General features: G+C 39.5%; 1 protein-coding gene and 1 long non-coding RNA gene across 2 annotated transcripts in view; one reads left to right on the top strand and one right to left on the bottom strand.

Moving 5' to 3' along the window:
- LOC124384678 overlaps window positions 1-19,556 on the top strand; it is a 45,767-nt gene extending 26,211 nt beyond the window's left edge. Inside the window, exon 4 of the long non-coding RNA XR_006925464.1 lies at window positions 19,387-19,556. This is a non-coding gene — a long non-coding RNA (uncharacterized LOC124384678). The remainder of the gene's footprint in view (window positions 1-19,386) is intronic.
- Window positions 1-19,563, bottom strand: part of LOC124384556 (zinc finger protein 850-like) — a gene marked incomplete at its 5' end in the record, with an annotated part of 172,746 nt that overhangs the window by 104,809 nt on the left and 48,374 nt on the right.

Raw genomic sequence — 19,563 nt, forward strand, 5'->3', positions numbered from 1 at the left:
GATGTTCTCCTGTATTCCATGCAGTCGGGCATCTCTCCTCCTGCGCTCCCGTAGTGGAATGTGATGGTGAGACGCCGCTGATTACAAATTTAGAGTGAATTTTTATTTAACATTTGAGTTGGATTTTATAAGAAGGTGTTTATGAAACAACTATCACTCAGTACAAACCCAAATAACCTGCAGGATTTCATCTTCATGATCACAACACTTCAAACAAAACATCTACAGTACATACAGGATTCAGGCCATTTTTCAATATTTATATGTTACAGTAATTTTGTATTATTTATATTAGGAGTCTTTAACGACTCTGTGCATATGTTTAAAAATGACCATGTTACTGTGTAGTACAATGATACTAATTGTGTTGGTAGACTTATCACCATGTGTTCTCACATTCATAAATATACACCCAAAAAGTGTAGAATAATCACACAAATAGATAAAGTAACATCACACAAAGATTTGAGTGAGAAAAATAAATATAAAAGTCTTCTTATTTCAGCTGCTGTTAAAAACGTCATATTTTTCTACACTACCCTGATTTACATTTCTGTCTCGTGAAAAAAAAAATAATTATATAATATATAAGAAATTCATATCGAAATAAATTAACTTTTCATAAATTTAGGAGAAACCCACCACTTTAATGAGATTACAATAAAGAAAGAGAAGAGGAGGAATCAGGACAGGAAGTGACATCGGCTTCTATTATCAAGGCATTTAAGAGAAGCACCCATTTTGATTAGGTAACTACATTTTAAACACAGATATGAGTATAAACATGACAAATCAACAGTTTTGTATGAGTTGAAACAGGACATGTAAATGTAACAGGGTAAATTATACACCTGTAACATCTATAGGTTTAAAACGAGGAAAAGGGTTGTTACGTCACAGGCGATGTGGGCGTGGCTAAATAACGCTGATGTGAAGCGCAATCCAGAGATTCATCGTGTTTCATCTGTAAGTTTCTCCATCAAACTATTTTCTATTCAACATGTTTCTATTATTTATACTGTCATTTTCTTATAGGAAAGTTTTTATACTTTTGAAGACTTTATGGAAGTATTTCTTCCCGTGATGCATTGCGGATGCATAAATTAACCAGTTAAAATATATATATATATATATACAGTGGAACCCGGTTATGTCGATGTCCTAGGGGGTCGCCAAAAAGCATCGAGGTAACCGATGATCGAGATAAACAAAAATCAAAATGGCGGCAGTATATTAACGTGCTTGAAATTTCTTTATGTACACGATGTGAGTTAATAAATGAGAATGTGCATGCACGTGTTTTTGGAGTGTTTTTGCCGCGATTTGTTTGATGGTCATGCTATAAAAATGTACATACGTTTGTTAACAACAAAAGGCATAAGTGCACCTACTAACAGCAGAGATTTACCAGTATACAATACAAACCACCGTCCATTCTCCATCCAAACCTTTATTATATTCTCCAACATTATAAACACACAGATCACTCAAAAAAAAAAAACAGCGTCTGCACAGTGCCGTCTCACATTTAGTCCACATGTGGAAAGAAAAGAAAAACATAACTAAGTGTATGATAACGATGACCATCAGGCTGAAGTAATCCACACAAACACACAAAGCAAAGTGTCCGAAAAAAAACACAACCGCGATGCCGAGAGAGAGAGAGAGAGAGTTTGTGAATGGAATGGCGCACGGCGCGAAGCCGGAAAAAAACCCCGGAAGATCCAAAACGAACCGGAAACCAAAAACGAGGGACAGAAAAGTCTCAAAGCGTGAGCGGCCGAAAGGCGTGGCAGGTGCTTTCTCGGCCGCTTTCTCTGAAGCTCCGCCTTCAACTTCTTACCGAGAGAACCGTGCTCCTTACCCTGCTCGCCCGCGCGCTCCGTAAGGAGCACGGCTCTCTCGATAAGGAGCGACGGTAAGCAGTTGAAGCCTGGGCGCCGTTCGTTCATCATAACATTTAACACCGTGCCGATCGACATAACTGGCGAAATTTCTAATTTTCCCCCTATTGTGCTCGAGATATCAGGGTTCCGCGACATAAAAAAAGTCGACATAACCGATGAAAATTGCGTAGAAAAAGCGAGAATTTGGCGGTTCCACTTCAAAAACGTCGACTTAATAGGGTTGTCGAGGTAACCGAGGGCGAGATAACCGGGTTCCACTGTATATATAAAATATAATTAAATTAATTGAGTGAACTTTTCCTCTACAATGATCGTGTCAATTGTAAAGATCTCTTGGTATAAATACAGTATGTATGGAGTTCATCTGCTGGAAGTTCATGTTTAATGCTGCATGTTTTATAGGATTTATGAGCTGAATAAATGTTTTATATTGGTTTAGTTTTAAAACACTTTTGTCGAGAAATTACAGACTCAATCATAGACAGTATTCCACAATCTCACACCATGGCTGTATAATAATTGCATGTGCACATTTAGTACTTATAATTCATTGTTGATATATTTGTCTAGAATACATTCAGAGAAAAATGTGGTACTTGAAGACGGTAAATATTTGGCAGTTAATTACGCATTTCACTTTAAGCAGCTATTTGTGGAAAGGGACATGTTTATTTATTTGAATTCCCTACATGCAATGCCCCCTAACCCTAACTGTAACTCTACCTCCCACCAGGTGTGGTGCCACTGTGCACTGCATATTACTGCATACCCCATATTTGCACCCCTGGTCAGACACTGTGAATGACACACATGTGGTACATGCACACAGCTCCAGCCTGCTCTCTCTCTGCTGCTTTGCATGACTCTGTGTTGTTGCATTTCAAAACAAATGTATCATTAACAGTAGGAAAGGCTTTTTGCTGGTTAAGAATCGGACACATGTGAAACTCACATACTGGTGCTGTATTTAATAAATCGTGTTTGTAAAGCAAATAAACCAGATTGTGGTGTGTGTGTGTGTGTGTGTGTTTGATTTTCAGCTCTCGAACAGACATGGATCGCTCTCCTTATGCCCCTGACAGCCCCACGGAGCCCACAGCCTTCTACAGCACAATGCACAACACCCTGCACCACCACCACGTCTTGCACCATGGAGGTCTCTGAAGCCCAGGTTTTCTGTAATGATGACCTCCCAGACCTGGAGTGTGCCGTGTGTTTCAGTCAGTTCAACAACGTCTTCAACACACCCAAAGTGCTGCAATGTGGCCACACCTTCTGCCTGGAGTGCCTCGCACGCATCAACATAAAATCCTCTCAGCCCGACAGCCTGCAGTGCCCTCTGTGCAGAGCGTACACCCCTGTGCCCACCCTGGGCCTCCCTAAACTGGCGACAGACAGCGTGGTGCTGTCCTGCCTCCCCGAGGCCATGCAGCGTGTCTACAGCATCCACTTCAACCGCAACAGAGGCAAGCTGCAGTTGAAGGGCATCCCCAGCTCTGTCCCACCTTCCCCGAACCGTCAGCACCGCAGCCTGGACCTCGGGGAGCAAGTCAACACTGAGCTGGAACATTATCCACCCAGCGGTGTCTGCCCCCGCTTCATCCTGATCATGGAGATAGCATTCCTTATCATCGGTTTCTGCCTCCTTTTCTTAGTTTTTCACTTACACAATTTAAAGCCAGAGATTGGCTTACATGCACACGATTTACCTTGACTGTTGATTTGTGTAAAGCTGCTTTGAGACAATGTCTGCTGTGAAAAGCGCTATAGAAAAAACTTGACTTGACTTGTTAGTGTTAAGATGTTTCTCACACAGTTTCACACACACACATTCCTTTGTCTGTTCAGTGTCTATAGAATATTTACGATGTTAGTCTGTAAGGTAAACAGGGAGTCTAATCTGGCTCACATCTCCGGCTAGTATATCCTCTTGTCTAAACAGGAAACAACTTTCGTTCAGCCTTTTCTCTTCCTGTGTGTATATACACGTTCTGCTGCCTGCAATAAACAGAAGAGGAAGCATTTGCTGTGTGCCGTGTAGTTCTTCTTCCCTGATATCAGAAAGGCCTACAGGCATAGCAGGTCATATGGAAAACCTCTCCAAGAATTAAGTTTTGTTTGGGCATGATAAAATCTAACAGTTTTGGTGTCAGAAGCGAGATACTTTCAGCAATATCCAAAGGGAAATCACGCATCAAGGTAAGTTTTAAGATACTTCCTTGTTTGCGGGATTGTCCGTATACCAGCCAATAGGGCTGCATATGTGTTTGTGTCTTGGTTATGCATTAATTGTTGAATTAATGATAATTTCCTTTGGAGGATGATTTTGTCACGACATTGGTTTCCTCACCTTAGATGTAAGATGCAAGATTAGATGACGTTTTTACGGTCTGTCTAGTACAGGCGATACTGTCTGAAGTATCCAAAGAATCCACGATAATTTTATATGCCCTAAAAATAGATTTATGAAAAATTAATTGTTTAAAAAAAAAAAAAAAAAAAAAGTGAGAGAAAAGGAACTAAAGAAAAACAGACATTTTGAAAAGACTTCAATCTTGTTTTGGTTTTATAGTCGATTTTTCTCCTAACTTACAAAATTTGTGATCCAATTGGAGACTGGATTACTCTTTTTGTTTGAAGACTGCGATCCCCCTGGTGCCTTGCACAGCTGTATTGTCTAAGTGTTATGTGTTGTGTGTATTGTCTATGTATTAAGTGTTGTGTGTCTGTTCTTTGTTCTGTGTAAAGATTGGATGTATAGGAATTGTGCTGGTTATTGAACTAATCCTTATTTAGATCATTTGGCATTATGGAGTAAAATTGTATTACATCTAGATACTTTTTCCTAGAGATTTAGATGCTGCTTGAGGTTTCTGCTATGCTCCAGGTTAAGTTAATCCGTTATGCTCTGCACTGCAACAGGAAGTGGTGCATTTCAGCCTCAGCACAAAACTCAAGGAGGAGGTCCTAGAAAAAAGGGGAAGTTCATCTATTAGGAATAGATAGATTTCCAATTTCATGTCCTGTAACTCACCTTTTGCCTGTAGTGACACCGACTGGTACAATTTTTATCATAGAAATTACAATAATACAATAATTCCAAACTCGCCTTTAAACCTTTTAGGAAGAGATATGATGCACAAAATGAGAATGGAAATTCTGTTTTTTGAAACCAATGTCTCCCTGTCTTTTTCTTCTGTCCTTATGCTATCAACTGAGCCACAGAGGTCCTGCCTGATGAACCAAATTTAGGTGAAGTTAACCTAAATTATGGGCCTCTCACAAAGATGAGGCAGGTTTAATCCAGGTAAAACCGTATCATGCACTCATGAAAACACATCATCCGATTTTGTTAAACAATATCCATTGTCGAAAGAGAAAAATGTTGGCATTGCTCCAGTTATTGACAATTTATTGTCACAAGGTGTTTTGATCGAGACACAAGACCGTATAACACATCGATTAATCCTGTCTTGAAGGCAGATAAAAAATGCTGAAGGCTAACACAAGATTTACGTGAGATTAATAAATTAGTTATTCCGTTAGCTCCTTTGGTGCCCGATGTAGCTACCATTGTTAACTCTATACCAGCGACTCACAGAATTTTTTTACTGTGATTGATCTTTGTTCTGCTTTTTTCAGTGTCCCTTTGGCCTCAGAGACGCAGCCACTTTTCGCATTTACCTATAGGGGACGTCAATTCACCTGGACCCGTCTTCCTCAGGGTTTTGTTGACTCGCCAGCCGTATTCTCCGCTGTAGTGCACAGAACTTTGGCTGATATCCACCTTCCAGAAACAACCTGGATCCTTCAATACGCAAATGACATCCTTATCACATGACTGACTGAGCAGGACTGCTACACAGCATCAGTGATTGTCTGCAATGTCCTGGCTCAGGCTGGATTTATAGCTTCACACCAGAAACTACAGTGGGTGAAGAGAAAGGTCTCATATCTGGGCCATGTGATCTCAGAAGGCCAACGTAAGATATCGCAGGACCGAGTGCAGCTTGTGACTGGGTTTTCAAGACCTCAGACTGTGAAACAGATGCAGAGCTTCTTGGGACTGGTGAACTAATGCAGAGCATGGATCCCTGACTGCGCACATCATGATAAAATTTTGCGTAGTGCTATTGATCACAAAGCTCCTCCATCACATCTCATTCTGTGGAGTCATGAAATGACTGACAGTTTTGCTGCCCTCAAGAAGGCTATACAGTCTGCTCCAGCTCTAGGTCTTCCGAATAATGCTAAGCCTTTTCACCTCTATGTGCACGAACGTATTAGTACGGTTGCGGGGATCCTAGCCCAGGAACACGGTGACAGATATCGCCCTGTTGTGTATCTTTCTAAATCTTTAGACAACATAGCACAAGGGTTGCCCTCGTGCTTGCGTGCAGTGGCTGCTGCGGCTCTGATGGTCCGGGATGCTGAGAAAACGGTGCTGTCACATCCTTTGATACTGTACACCTCACATCAGGTAACAGCTATTTTACACAACATATGACAGCACAACGTAGATCTGGGTTTGGGACCACACTTTTGGCAATGGAAAACGTAACTATTAAGCCTTCTTCTCAGCCGCATTCAGCTGTGTAGCTCTGCGTGATCTGCTAGACGATATTGACTTAGATGGTTTTGACGACACACATGATTGCCTTGAACACATTGAAAAAGAGACCTCTAGTAGGCCCGATCTTTTAGATATGGCCCTGGAAGAGGGGGATTGTCTATATGTAGATGGTTCATGTTCAAAACCTTCTGATGGTGTGTATTTATGTGGATAAGCGGTTGTAAGATTACCTGATGTAATAGTTGAAGCTAAATCATTACCATACACATCTGCACAAGCTGCAGAGTTGGTCGCATTTACAAGAGCATGTCAGTTGTCTGAAGGTGACTATATACACTGATTGTGCATGATTTTGCCGAAACATGGAAGCAAAGAGACTTTAAAACAGCTGATGGAAAGCCCATAGCACATTTTAATCTCATAGGTGACCTTTTAAATGCTGTTCAACTCCCTGCCAAAGTGGCCATAGTGAAGGTTAAAGGACATGCCGTAGGTGATTCAGAGGAAATTCAGGAAATCGTTAGCGGATAAAGTAGCTAAGGAAGCAGCAAAACAACCAGTAGATTTGGACACAGTACATACAAATCCTGAGATCTCGATGATGTCACATATCTCCAATATACCAGACATTGACCTAAAAATACTTCAAAGTCAGCCTACTGAGGAGGACATCAAGTATTGGGCTTCCAAACAATGTAAATCAGATTCTGCTGGTATCATTAGAGATGTAGATGGCAAAATTGCTCTTCCCAAACTAGCCTTAATAGTGTTGGTGAAGCATTATCATGGAATGTCACACATTAGCATAGCAAAAGTCATACAGGCTATAAATGCATTATACTGTATTGCTGATGTAGCTAAAACAACCAAGCTAGTGTTGGATTCATGTTTGACTTGTGCCAAAACTAACGACATCGACCTGTACAACATACTGCGCTTACTTTTCCTGAAGCCCTTTCCAACACCTACAGATAGATTTTACACATATGCCAGCTGTAGGAAATTTGAGATATCTGTTGGTTATAGTTGACAGATTCAGTAAGTGGCCAGAAGCATTTGCATGTGCGACAGAGAATGCTAAACGGTTGTCAAAATATTAACAAAAGAGATCATTTCTAGGTTCGGTATTCCTAGTATGATTGAAAGTGATAACGGCACACCTTTTGCTTCGAAGGTAACACAACTTTTGGCTAAAAGCTTAGCAATTGATTGGCATTTTAATATTCCCTATCACCCACAGTCAGCTGGAGTGGTAGAGAGAACAAACAGAACCATTAAGGAACGTATTACTAAAGCCTGCATTGAAACAGGCGAAATTGGACTGTTGTTCTCCGGCAGTGCTCACAGAAATGAGAATGACCCCATCTTCAACTACCAAACTGTCACCTTTTGAAATTCTAATGGGCGGCCTTTCCCGACCCCATGGGTCAGGGACGACTGGCATTTCTTCCTTAGGTAACTTGGAAGTGATGGTGGACGACTACGTTTCTGCCCTGGTTGAGAAATTAAATTCTATCAGTGCTGATGTCTCACTAACTCTTCCTCTGCCCACAGATAAGCCAACACACCCTTTTGTGCCTAATCAGCAGGTCCTGATAAGAAGTCTGAAGCCTACCAAGGTCGGTGAGTCAAGTATCTGGGTCCAGCGACTGTTCTAGCTGTAACCAGAACTGGAGTTCTGACTGATCATCAGCCACAGTGGATACATGCAAGCAGGATCAAAACAGCACCCACTTAATCTGTGCACTAATTGGTCTGTTGGCCTAAGAAGCCTGCCTAAGTGAGTATTCAGGGCTGAAACAGTTGAGAGCCCACGGAAACATCCTTTCTTTATAGTAGAAAGGGGGCCACCTCCGGGGTGAAGATCTGACTCGCTTAACTGTTTTGTTTAGCTTACCCTGATACCTGCTCTAGGTCTAAATTCTAAACAATATGTGCATAGTTGTAACTAGACTCCGAATTTTCCTTATTCTCTTTGAACACATTATTCAGAGAAGAGATTGTACCTGTATACCTTATAATACTGCTAATAGACATACTGAGCAAGCACTGAGAAATAAATGTCTCATGATGTCTTGGAGAACGTGAAACATCTGCTGAACAAAGTTTTTTTGAGAAGATTAAGAGTTTGTTTACGAGTGTTGAACACTATTTTGTTTTAGGAATGATTCTTTTATTGATTGTTGGAATTATACTTTGTATGTTGCCATGTTTGATGATGATGGTAAGACAGGCCATAAAGGCCTCGATTGGAGTGGTGATGATGAAGGATTATATGCATGTAGGGAAAGAATGAAATGGAATCTCTATGTTTTTGTTTGTCTTTATCTTTTCATTTGCAGTTTGTGTCACCGATTCTGTTCCCAGGATGACCATCCTATGTTTTGGTGTGTGATGCTAAATCATAAATGATTTAAAGTGGCCATTGTTAGTGTTAGGATGGTTTTCACACTGTTTCACACACATTCCTTTGTCTGCTCAGTGTCTATAGAATATTTACGATGTTAGTCTTTAAGGTAAACAGGGAGTCCTTATCTGGACTCACACATCGCCAGCTAGTATATCCTCTTGTCTAAACAGGAAACAACTAGGTCAGGTTTCTTTTCTTTGTATGTGTATATAAACGTTCTGCCGCCTGCAATAAACTGAAGAGGAAGCATTTGCTGTGTGCGGTGTGATTCTTCCCTGATCAGAAAGGCCTACGGGTATCGCAGATCATATGGAAAACCTCTCCACGAATTAAGTTTCGTTTGGGCATGATAAAAATCTAACAAAGTCTCTTAAACATTTCAGGTGGTATACAGGGCAGTACAGCCGGAAGTGTAAGTCATATAACCTATAGCTAGTGCTGCCCAATTAATAATATTTTATCCCGATCACTGTTTTTGCCTCTGTTTAATTAAAGGAATAATTCACCTGGAGATTAAAAAATATCTTATCAATTACTCTCTATATCTTATAAATTATCCTCAAGGCATCCTATACGGTGGCTGAAAGATCTCAACACGCTGCAACTTAAGAAAACACATGCAAATAAAAAAACCTTATAAGTTTGACAACACGTGCTGCAAACCCCACAACACAACCAAACACAGAAACACGCTGCAAATCCTCACAACACAACCAAACTTGGAAGTGATGGTGGACTACGTTTCTGCCCTGGTTGAGAAATTAAATTCTATCAGTGCTGATGTCTCACTAACTCTTCCTCTGCCCACAGATAAGCCAACACACCCTTTTGTGCCTAATCAGCAGGTCCTGATAAGAAGTCTGAAGCCTACCAAGGTCGGTGAGCAAGTATCTGGGTCCAGCGACTGTTCTAGCTGTAACCAGAACTGGAGTTCTGACTGATCATCAGCCACAGTGGATACATGCAAGCAGGATCAAAACAGCACCCACTTAATCTGTGCACTAATTGGTCTGTTGGCCTAAGAAGCCTGCCTAAGTGAGTATTCAGGGCTGAAACAGTTGAGAGCCCACGGAAACATCCTTTCTTTATAGTAGAAAGGGGGCCACCTCCGGGGTGAAGATCTGACTCGCTTAACTGTTTTGTTTAGCTTACCCTGATACCTGCTCTAGGTCTAAATTCTAAACAATATGTGCATAGTTGTAACTAGACTCCGAATTTTCCTTATTCTCTTTGAACACATTATTCAGAGAAGAGATTGTACCTGTATACCTTATAATACTGCTAATAGACATACTGAGCAAGCACTGAGAAATAAATGTCTCATGATGTCTTGGAGAACGTGAAACATCTGCTGAACAAAGTTTTTTTGAGAAGATTAAGAGTTTGTTTACGAGTGTTGAACACTATTTTGTTTTAGGAATGATTCTTTTATTGATTGTTGGAATTATACTTTGTATGTTGCCATGTTTGATGATGATGGTAAGACAGGCCATAAAGGCCTCGATTGGAGTGGTGATGATGAAGGATTATATGCATGTAGGGAAAGAATGAAATGGAATCTCTATGTTTTTGTTTGTCTTTATCTTTTCATTTGCAGTTTGTGTCACCGATTCTGTTCCCAGGATGACCATCCTATGTTTTGGTGTGTGATGCTAAATCATAAATGATTTAAAGTGGCCATTGTTAGTGTTAGGATGGTTTTCACACTGTTTCACACACATTCCTTTGTCTGCTCAGTGTCTATAGAATATTTACGATGTTAGTCTTTAAGGTAAACAGGGAGTCCTTATCTGGACTCACACATCGCCAGCTAGTATATCCTCTTGTCTAAACAGGAAACAACTAGGTCAGGTTTCTTTTCTTTGTATGTGTATATAAACGTTCTGCCGCCTGCAATAAACTGAAGAGGAAGCATTTGCTGTGTGCGGTGTGATTCTTCCCTGATCAGAAAGGCCTACGGTATCGCAGATCATATGGAAAACCTCTCCACGAATTAAGTTTCGTTTGGGCATGATAAAAATCTAACAAAGTCTCTTAAACATTTCAGGTGGTATACAGGGCAGTACAGCCGGAAGTGTAAGTCATATAACCTATAGCTAGTGCTGCCCAATTAATAATATTTTATCCCGATCACTGTTTTGCCTCTGTTTAATTAAAGGAATAATTCACCTGGAGATTAAAAATATCTTATCAATTACTCTCTATATCTTATAAATTATCCTCAAGGCATCCTATACGGTGGCTGAAAGATCTCAACACGCTGCAAATCCTCACAACACAACCAAATAGCACAGATCACAAAATAAATGTTTCAGGGACCACAACAAGTGACAAACCCGTCTGGAACTGCTTATTGTTCGATGTCTATTCGTCAGTGGTGTTGATGTGTCGATGACCTGAAAGGTGAGTTGTTTGTTTATTTTATCATTGTTTGTTTATGATTCCTTGGCCTTTTGAATATTATTATCCTAAATAATCTGATGAAATACACAATTAACTGTAAAACGTTATTATGTTAACTGGCAAAGCCAAGGAATCATGATCAGGATGTTAAAATAAACAAAAAACTCACTTTTCAGATCATCAACACCACCACTGATCAATAGACACTGAACAAGCAGTCCCGGGGTCGTCACTTGTTGGGGTCCCCATGAAACATTTATTTTGTGATCTGTGCTGTTTGCAGTGTAAATGAATTGGTTGTGTTGTGAGGATTTGCAGTACGTGTTGTTTAGCTGATGATGTTTTCTTGAGTTGCTGGTGTTTTCTCTATTTGCATATGTTTTCTTCAGTTGCAGTGCGTTGAACTTTCTGGTCCACCGTGATCGGAGGTGTGACTTACGTCTTTCAGCTGATCAGAATCATTGTTCAATCACTGGCTTTTGGCAAAAGCCAAATATTCGTTTAAGAGTCAAGTTCAGACGCAAGGTTGATATTTTTATTGTTACATTCATAAGTTTTGGATTCCATGACTGGTCCCCCGGCATAAGTTATTACTGTGTGAGGCAGAGGTGGGAACAATTCACTGATGAGATTCTAGGATACGTCTTAATTATATTGATGCATGTTTTTTTTTTATGCTGTCATGAATAGTAGTATTTTAAAATGTACTAAATTGCCTTTTCTGTCTTCTCTTTACTGTTTTGTAGGTGTGCAGCCGAGGAATCTGCATAGACCTTATCTAGCGTGTGTTATAATTAAACTAATTAATACAACAGAATTAACCTAATAATCAATGTAGGACTTATTAGATACAATAGAAGTAGTTTGATAAAACCTATTTATCCTAGATGTTAATCAAACTTATGTAACCTATTTACACCAAGTATAAGTAGAATAGTAATAATAAGGCAGTTATGTGTGAGAATAGAATAGAGTCTGACTGATGTTATGAGTGTGTTGAATAGACAAAGAACAAAAGACAGCATTGAGTTTAAGCATGTTTATTGGGATAGAAAAGCTTGTGGGCTTCTGCGACTGCAGAAGACATAAGGGAGTATTTTGGCTCAGAGTCAGGCGAAGGCAAAGTAGCAAGGTAATCGGGCAAATGGGAAGGAGAGGTAGGAGAATAATCAGTGGGAGACCAGCGTGAGGGATAAGGAGAAAACTGTGGTCTTGTTGCAGAAAAGCAGATGCCATCATCAAGGTCGTCATCATAAGTTTGGGTCTGTTGGTTGAAGGCAGCAGAGAGGTCAGGTGAGGTCTGGGTGCCCATATCACGCGTAAAGGTGCTCTGCACAATGCGAGGAGGCAGACAGGGATTCTCTGGAACAGTTGGCCTAGAGAGATGTTCAAGAAATCGAGCAATCTCAGTAGCAAGTGAGAAGAGCTGGAATTGGCGATATTGTTTGCGAAGACCACTCTTAGGAGATGTTCCAGGACGTCTGCGTGATGGAGCTGAGCAAAAGAGGCTAACAGAGATATCGATGTTAAACAGGGTAAAATCACAGTGACAAAAACACAAGCTGCGAGGTGCATGCAAGAATAACACACATTCAAGAGAAGATTCTACACACTATGTAACAATCAGTTCAGAATGCACAAATAAAGTATAACCTGGGCACGTGTATAATCAAATTAGAGTAATATAGTCAAGCACATGTAAACAGACAATCTAATACACTGATATAGCTAAATTCAATAATAGTAGAATAGCAAACAGCATTATAAAAAAAATAAAAGCAGAACACTTACCCATTGCAGATGCAGGAACACTGAAGCAATGTATGGTTGGGTTTAGAGAGATTAAAAGCTTTATACACACATTTCTTTTAATAAAACCAGATAAAGGCCAAAACTAAGGGAAATGGGCGAGAGCAGGAACTTCAAATATGGGACCATATGGGAAGAGTGAAGACCAAGGCCAAAGATAAGTGGAATTGAAACAAAAAAGGCAAAGTCAGAAAATAAGGGGAATTGTTCAAGATGAAGAAATGAGAAAAAAACAAAAGACACAGGGTGTCTTCAGGGTATAAATACGAGCACAAGCAGACAGCAGGTGTACTTCATCATTTTGGTGTGCTTTATCATTTTTGATGTGCTGATCATTTTGATGTGAAGTACCCACCTTCTATTGAGCTCACTGGAATGTGCATGAAATAAAGAAGTTTTGCTTTTACTCATCCAGGACTGAGGATCCTTCATTGGCGGTTTGTGTCTATTATATTTGATGTTTTTAGGATTGGCTGAACAACATTGGGAATCCTCTGAGCAAAGAATCCACCCTGGATGTGTCGTCTCGGAGACGGGCTCTGAATTCCGACAACGCATACACATTTTTGTGTATAAGTGCAATATAAATAAATGAAATTCAAGTTAAATGGACCTGATTAATATTAATGAAATAAATTAAATGATTCAGAAAGGACGAGTACAGATGAACCAGTGAAGCGACTCTCCTGAACCTCATTGTTTTGAATAGAAGTGATAAACCGAACTCTCTTGAACTGAGTCACTTGAACTGAATCTAAGGAGTCGAAATCATCGAATCGAATCTTTTCGAACAGAATTGACCAAACTGAATGGACTGAATTATTAAAATGAATCTATTAAATAGTTTTTTCTGATGTTTTTCTACTAACTGCAGTTGTCAAAAGTTATACTTGAACTATGATGTTATGAGGCTGCATTGGAACTAAACTTTATAGTATTGTGTGCATCAGATGAACCCATGAAGAACTCATGTATTGTAAACTGATTTAATCTCAGTGTTATTGTGATTTAATATTTAAACTGATGCTGTGAATACTGTTCAATAACTGTTTATTTTATTTTAATTCTTAGTTAAATTGAAATGCCCAACACTTTAATAATAGAAACAAAACACACTATATTTAAGATATTTATTTAATTTAAAGAAAGAAAAAATATTGAGTTACAATAATCACTGATGTGTTTGTACTTTATTATATGTAGGACATGTCCAGCTTGATCTCCTCTTTTTCTTTCTCTGGTTTTCTTTCTCTAGTGCTGAAGTCATATTGCTGAACAGCTGTACAGCTTCCTCCAGTCACTCTCGGGTTTCCATCCTCATTTCTCTTCCCTCACCTAAGAATCTTTGTTTCCTCAGAGATTTTCTGCGACTCTTTGGGCTTGTAGAGGTTCAGCTTTCTGTTTCTGCTGTTTCTCATAGTCAGAACCCAAAGTGCCCTCAGCTGAGCTACATGTTTCTCCAATTGCTCTTGGTTTCTCAGAATGATCTTTCCCAAGCTCTTAAGTCTTCTTCTGTATCTTACAGTGATTCACAGTATCCTGGAGCTCTTGAATGTAGGAGAGGAACATATTAGAACTCCAAACCATATCTAGTTTAGCCTTCTTTTTTTTCTCATCCCATTTTTTTCTTAAAATTTAATGTCAGCTGAGCAGCATGGTCATCCAGTTGCTCCTGGTGTCTCATCAGATGTTCTCATTCTCTCATCAAATTATCTCGCTCATGCTCTGCACAATTCTTCTCTTCCTCACACTGATTTATGGAATCCTGGAGGTCTCTGATGGTTTGAAGGTATAAGATGGTCCACTCCTGCATGTCTCGTTTGACCATCTTTATTTTCACCTGCCATTTATTTTTTCAAAATTCAAAATGGCCTGCAGCTGAGCAACATGTTCCTCCAGTCGCTCTTGGTATCTCATCAAATGACCTTTCTCATGCTTTGCAGTCTTCTTCTCTTCTTTACAGAGATTCAAAGAATCCTGGACCTTTTTGATGGTCAGAAGCGGTAAGTTGATCCTCTCCTTCATGTCTAGTTGGTCCTTCTTGCTTTTCTCCTCCCATTTATTTCTCTTTAATTCAAAGCTGGCCTCGAGCTGAGCAACATGTTCCAGCAGTTGCTTTTGTTCTGTCACACAGCTCTCTCTCACATTCTACAGATTTCTTCTGTTCCTCGTGGAGTTTCAGGAAGACTGGAGCTCGGTGATGTTCTGGAGGTGTGTCGTTTCTATGATTCATGTCCTGTTCCCGCTGCTTTCGCTCAGAAGCTAAAGTAGCCTCCAGAGTTTGCACCTTCTGTACCAGAATGGCTTTCTCTTCTTTCTCTTCTGTTATCTTCTCTATCATCAGATTAAGAAATGCATCCCAATCTGTAACTCCTTTCTGCATGTGTTCCAGCTTCTCCTCCTTTTCCGTAATCTGTTTATTTTGCTTCTGTCTCCTGCTTTAAAAAACTCTCTAAGTCTCCTACATAGATTTTACACCAATTTTATCCAACCATGAAATAAATCGTGTCAGCGTCCAGCAGCAGGTTCAGCATCTCCACCATGAATTCCACTGATGCTTCATCTGCTTTAGAGCCATTTGAGCTTCACCCACCAACACTACACTGCTATGGAGCTGACTGCCAGTGTCACACTGTATAAAAGATAAAGGCGTGTATGCAGCTCTATCACTCATCTCTTTATGAGGATAGTAAAAGCTAATGCAGTGAATGAAACAGGATAATAACTGTATATCACTTAGATTATGCCATGACGCCTGCTATGCTTTTACACATAGAGCAACAATATTCCTTTTTCTCTTTCTGTATGTTGTATGACTTGTTTAGTGGCATTCACGATTAGTTTGTTTTGGTGACAAAAGCGTCCATTTGCACACTTTTTTTAATGATGAATAAAAATAAATAATAATAAAAAAAAGTGTTATTGCACGATTTATAAAGAAAAATAAATAAGGAGTAATATTACACAGAAGGTACAGAAGTGATATTGCACACGTTGTATTTTATTGCACAATGGGGAGAGTATTTAAGTGTTTATGAGGTAGTCGCCTCGGGGAAGAAGCTTTTCTTGTGCCTCATGTCCTGATGCTCGGTGCTCTGTAACGTTGGACGGACGTCAAAAGTTTATTCAGCATATGGCTTGGATGTGAGGAACCCAGAGTGATATTCTGTGCCCTCTTTTTACTCTGGATGTGTACAGTTCCTGTAGTGTGAGCAGGAAAACACCAATAATCCTTTCAGCCTTTAGAACAGTCATCTATCTATCTATCTATCTATCTATCTATCTATCTATCTATCTATCTATCTATCTATCTATCTGTACACTGTATATATACATTATTTTGGCAAAAGTTTGCGGACACCTGGTCATAAGTACGGTATGTGCTTTTTGAGCATCACATTCCACATTTAGTCCCAATTTGTGCTGATATTTTCCTCCACTCTTCTGGGAAGATGTTCCACAAGAGTGTTAGTAAAGTCAGGAAGAGATGTAGGTGAGGTGAGGAGGTCTGGGGTGCAGTCAGTGTTCACATTCATTCCAAAGGTGTTCAGTAGGGTTGAGATCAGAGCTCTATAGCAGGCCACTCAAGATCTTCGTCTCCAAACCATGTAAACCAGATCTTCATGGAGCTGGCTTTGTGCACAGGGGCATTGCCATGCTGGAACAGATTTGGGTTTTCACAAAAACAAAGTCTTTACAAAATTTTATTATAGCGAATCCGAAGACACACTACACAACTGTGTGCCTCCTGCTTATTGCAGGAAAGGTCAGGTGTCCCAATACTTTTGTGTAGTTGTTGGACTGCTTTGCTAAAACAATACAGAAATACACAAAACAACACAGAACTAAGACTACACAGGACTACAGGACTAAAGTGCACGTGTGCAAACAACATCACAGTCTGATCCATGTGGAATAAAGTGCAAGAATATTGTTCATATAATAAATACTGTGTATGTGAACTTAAACATTTTAGTGTCTTTAGCAGCAGTTTAAAAACAAAATTAGCAAAATTGCAAAGAAAACGTTAATTTTGTCTCTGTGTGTGTGTGTGTGTGTGTGTGTGTGTGTGTGTGTGTGTGTGTGTGTGTGTGTGTGTGTGTGTGTCTGTATGTGCTGAAGCAGGTCAGCGTGCCACAATGTTTGTGAGGGTAGTGTTAGAGTCACATATGACTTGCACTTTAACAGAAAGCACATGCTTTTTAACATAAACAAATTCATTTTCATACGGAGTCTTTACAGAAATATGAATTCTGAGGCTCCATCCTCAGCATTCCCCTACCGATATACCCCATGTCCCTCCTCTGCACATGTCCAAACCATCTCAATCATGTCTCTCTTACTTTGTCCCCAAAACGTCCTACATGCACTGTCCCTCTAATAAACTCATTTCTTATCCTGTCCATCGTCGTCACTCCCAACGAAAACCTCAACATCTTCAGCTCTGCTACCTCCAGCTCCACTTCCTTTCTTCTAATCAATGCCACTGTCTCTAAACCATACAACATCTCAGGTCTCACCACAGTCTTATAAACTTTCCCTTTCACTCTCACAGATACTCTTCTATCACAAATCACTCCTGCTATCACTCTTCTCCACCCACTCCACCCTGCCTGCAGTCTTTTCCTCACTTCTCTAACACACTCTTCATTACTTTGCACTGTTGACCCCAGTTACCTGAACTCCTCCACCTTCTGGGAGGCACATTCATATCTCTGTGATGTCACAGTGCGCCGCTTTCGACCACATGCATAAAAGCCAGAACACCGAGCTTACGGCTATACTACTCTGAGAACGCTCGATCTCATCTGATCTCGGAAGCAGCCAACAAACTCAACACGTCGCGCATCAAACTTCTCAATCACGCAACCAAATCGATCTAATTCATCCACTTCAGAAGAAACACATTAGCGGTAAGTTACTTTACAAGTCTTTAGTTTAATTAATTTTGCAGGTTCATCACTAGTCACGCGTTAGTCACGTGCTCACCCAGAACTTCCGGGAAGTACGCTCTAGCTAGCATGAAAAACATTTAGCTTCAATAAAGTCCCTAAATCCCAACATCATCTAAACATGACATTACTACTTAACGCTCACGAGTACATTTAAAGGCTGTTAGCAGAAGGAGGCTCCACTGAGTAAACGCGTCCCATCAGCTGAGGAAGAACGATCAGACTACAGAGATACTCATTATAAAAAAATTAACAAAAACTTTATAGAATGATTTGTGATTAAAGCAGTTCTTTTTTTTTTCTTCTTCAGATTCAACAAACTCTCTAGAAGAAAATATTGAAAAGACCTACAGAAATGGAAAAGGCGAGCATAAGCCAGCAGGAGCTTCAGGCCATTAAGAGCCTTATGCTACTCAGCAACACTCACAAGTATGTTTTTTGCTCTTTATACTTTATTCCAATCATTGCAGTGATACTATATAATATGTAATATAATAATATATTATATAATGTTTTATCTAAATGTTTCTTTTCCCTTCCACAGAAATGTCAGTGTTGAAAACCAGCTTCTGGCACTTAAAGGTGTGTAAGAAAGTACAAGTTGATTATTACTGCATGATTCAGTTCTATTAAAATAAACATATAATGTGATAATGTGATCTGAGCACCTTTTCATTTCATTTTGTAAATTATTTTACAGAAGTGAACACCAGACAAAATCTGGAAATCCGAGGCCTGAAATGCAAAATCAGCAGCATGGAGAAAAGCTTTCGCTTAATGGAGGTACTTTCTTTCCATTTTTAAATGCAGACATCATTGAACTTTTAGTGAGAAATGTGACTAAATAAAACTAAATCTGCTTTTTGTTTTCGATCCTCAACAGGAAAAACTTTACAAAGTGGAGAACGAGTTGAACAAAGGTAACAGTAAAATCTCTAATACTAAGTTTCTGTACATTTTGATGTGTTCTGTATTTGCATTGAATATGAAATAAATTAACACAAATAATTAATAATACAATTATTAAAAAAAAAAAAATTAGTAAAAAAATAAGCAAGCAGGAAGCTGATAAACGTATTTAAATGTGACATGTTGTAATCTAATTTTAGTGGATATACAGTTTAATCTTAGCATGTGCTAAACCTAGTATGTACATTATCACCAAAAGTATTGGAACATTAATGGAAAAAGTGTTGACAAGGCAAATTCTTCACCGTCTTAATGAACCTAAATGTGTAACAGTCATTTTTTAAGATCTAGGAAGAAATATTGTAAGTCTCTCCGGATAAGAGCGTTTGACAAATGATATCAATTTCGTTTATATTCATACAGACCCAAAGCCCACAGCAAAGAGAACTGGATCAGACATGTCACCACCCAGGAAAGCTCAAAAGCCTCGACTTGATGCTGCTTCAGCTGATCCTGTAAACACAACACACACAACACAATCTCTCATCTCCAGTGCATTAGAAACACTACAAAAGTCCTGTTCTGATGTTTTACCTACAG

The sequence above is a fragment of the Silurus meridionalis genome, chromosome 4 (genome assembly GCF_014805685.1).
Source record: "Silurus meridionalis isolate SWU-2019-XX chromosome 4, ASM1480568v1, whole genome shotgun sequence".
Taxonomy (NCBI): domain Eukaryota; kingdom Metazoa; phylum Chordata; class Actinopteri; order Siluriformes; family Siluridae; genus Silurus; species Silurus meridionalis.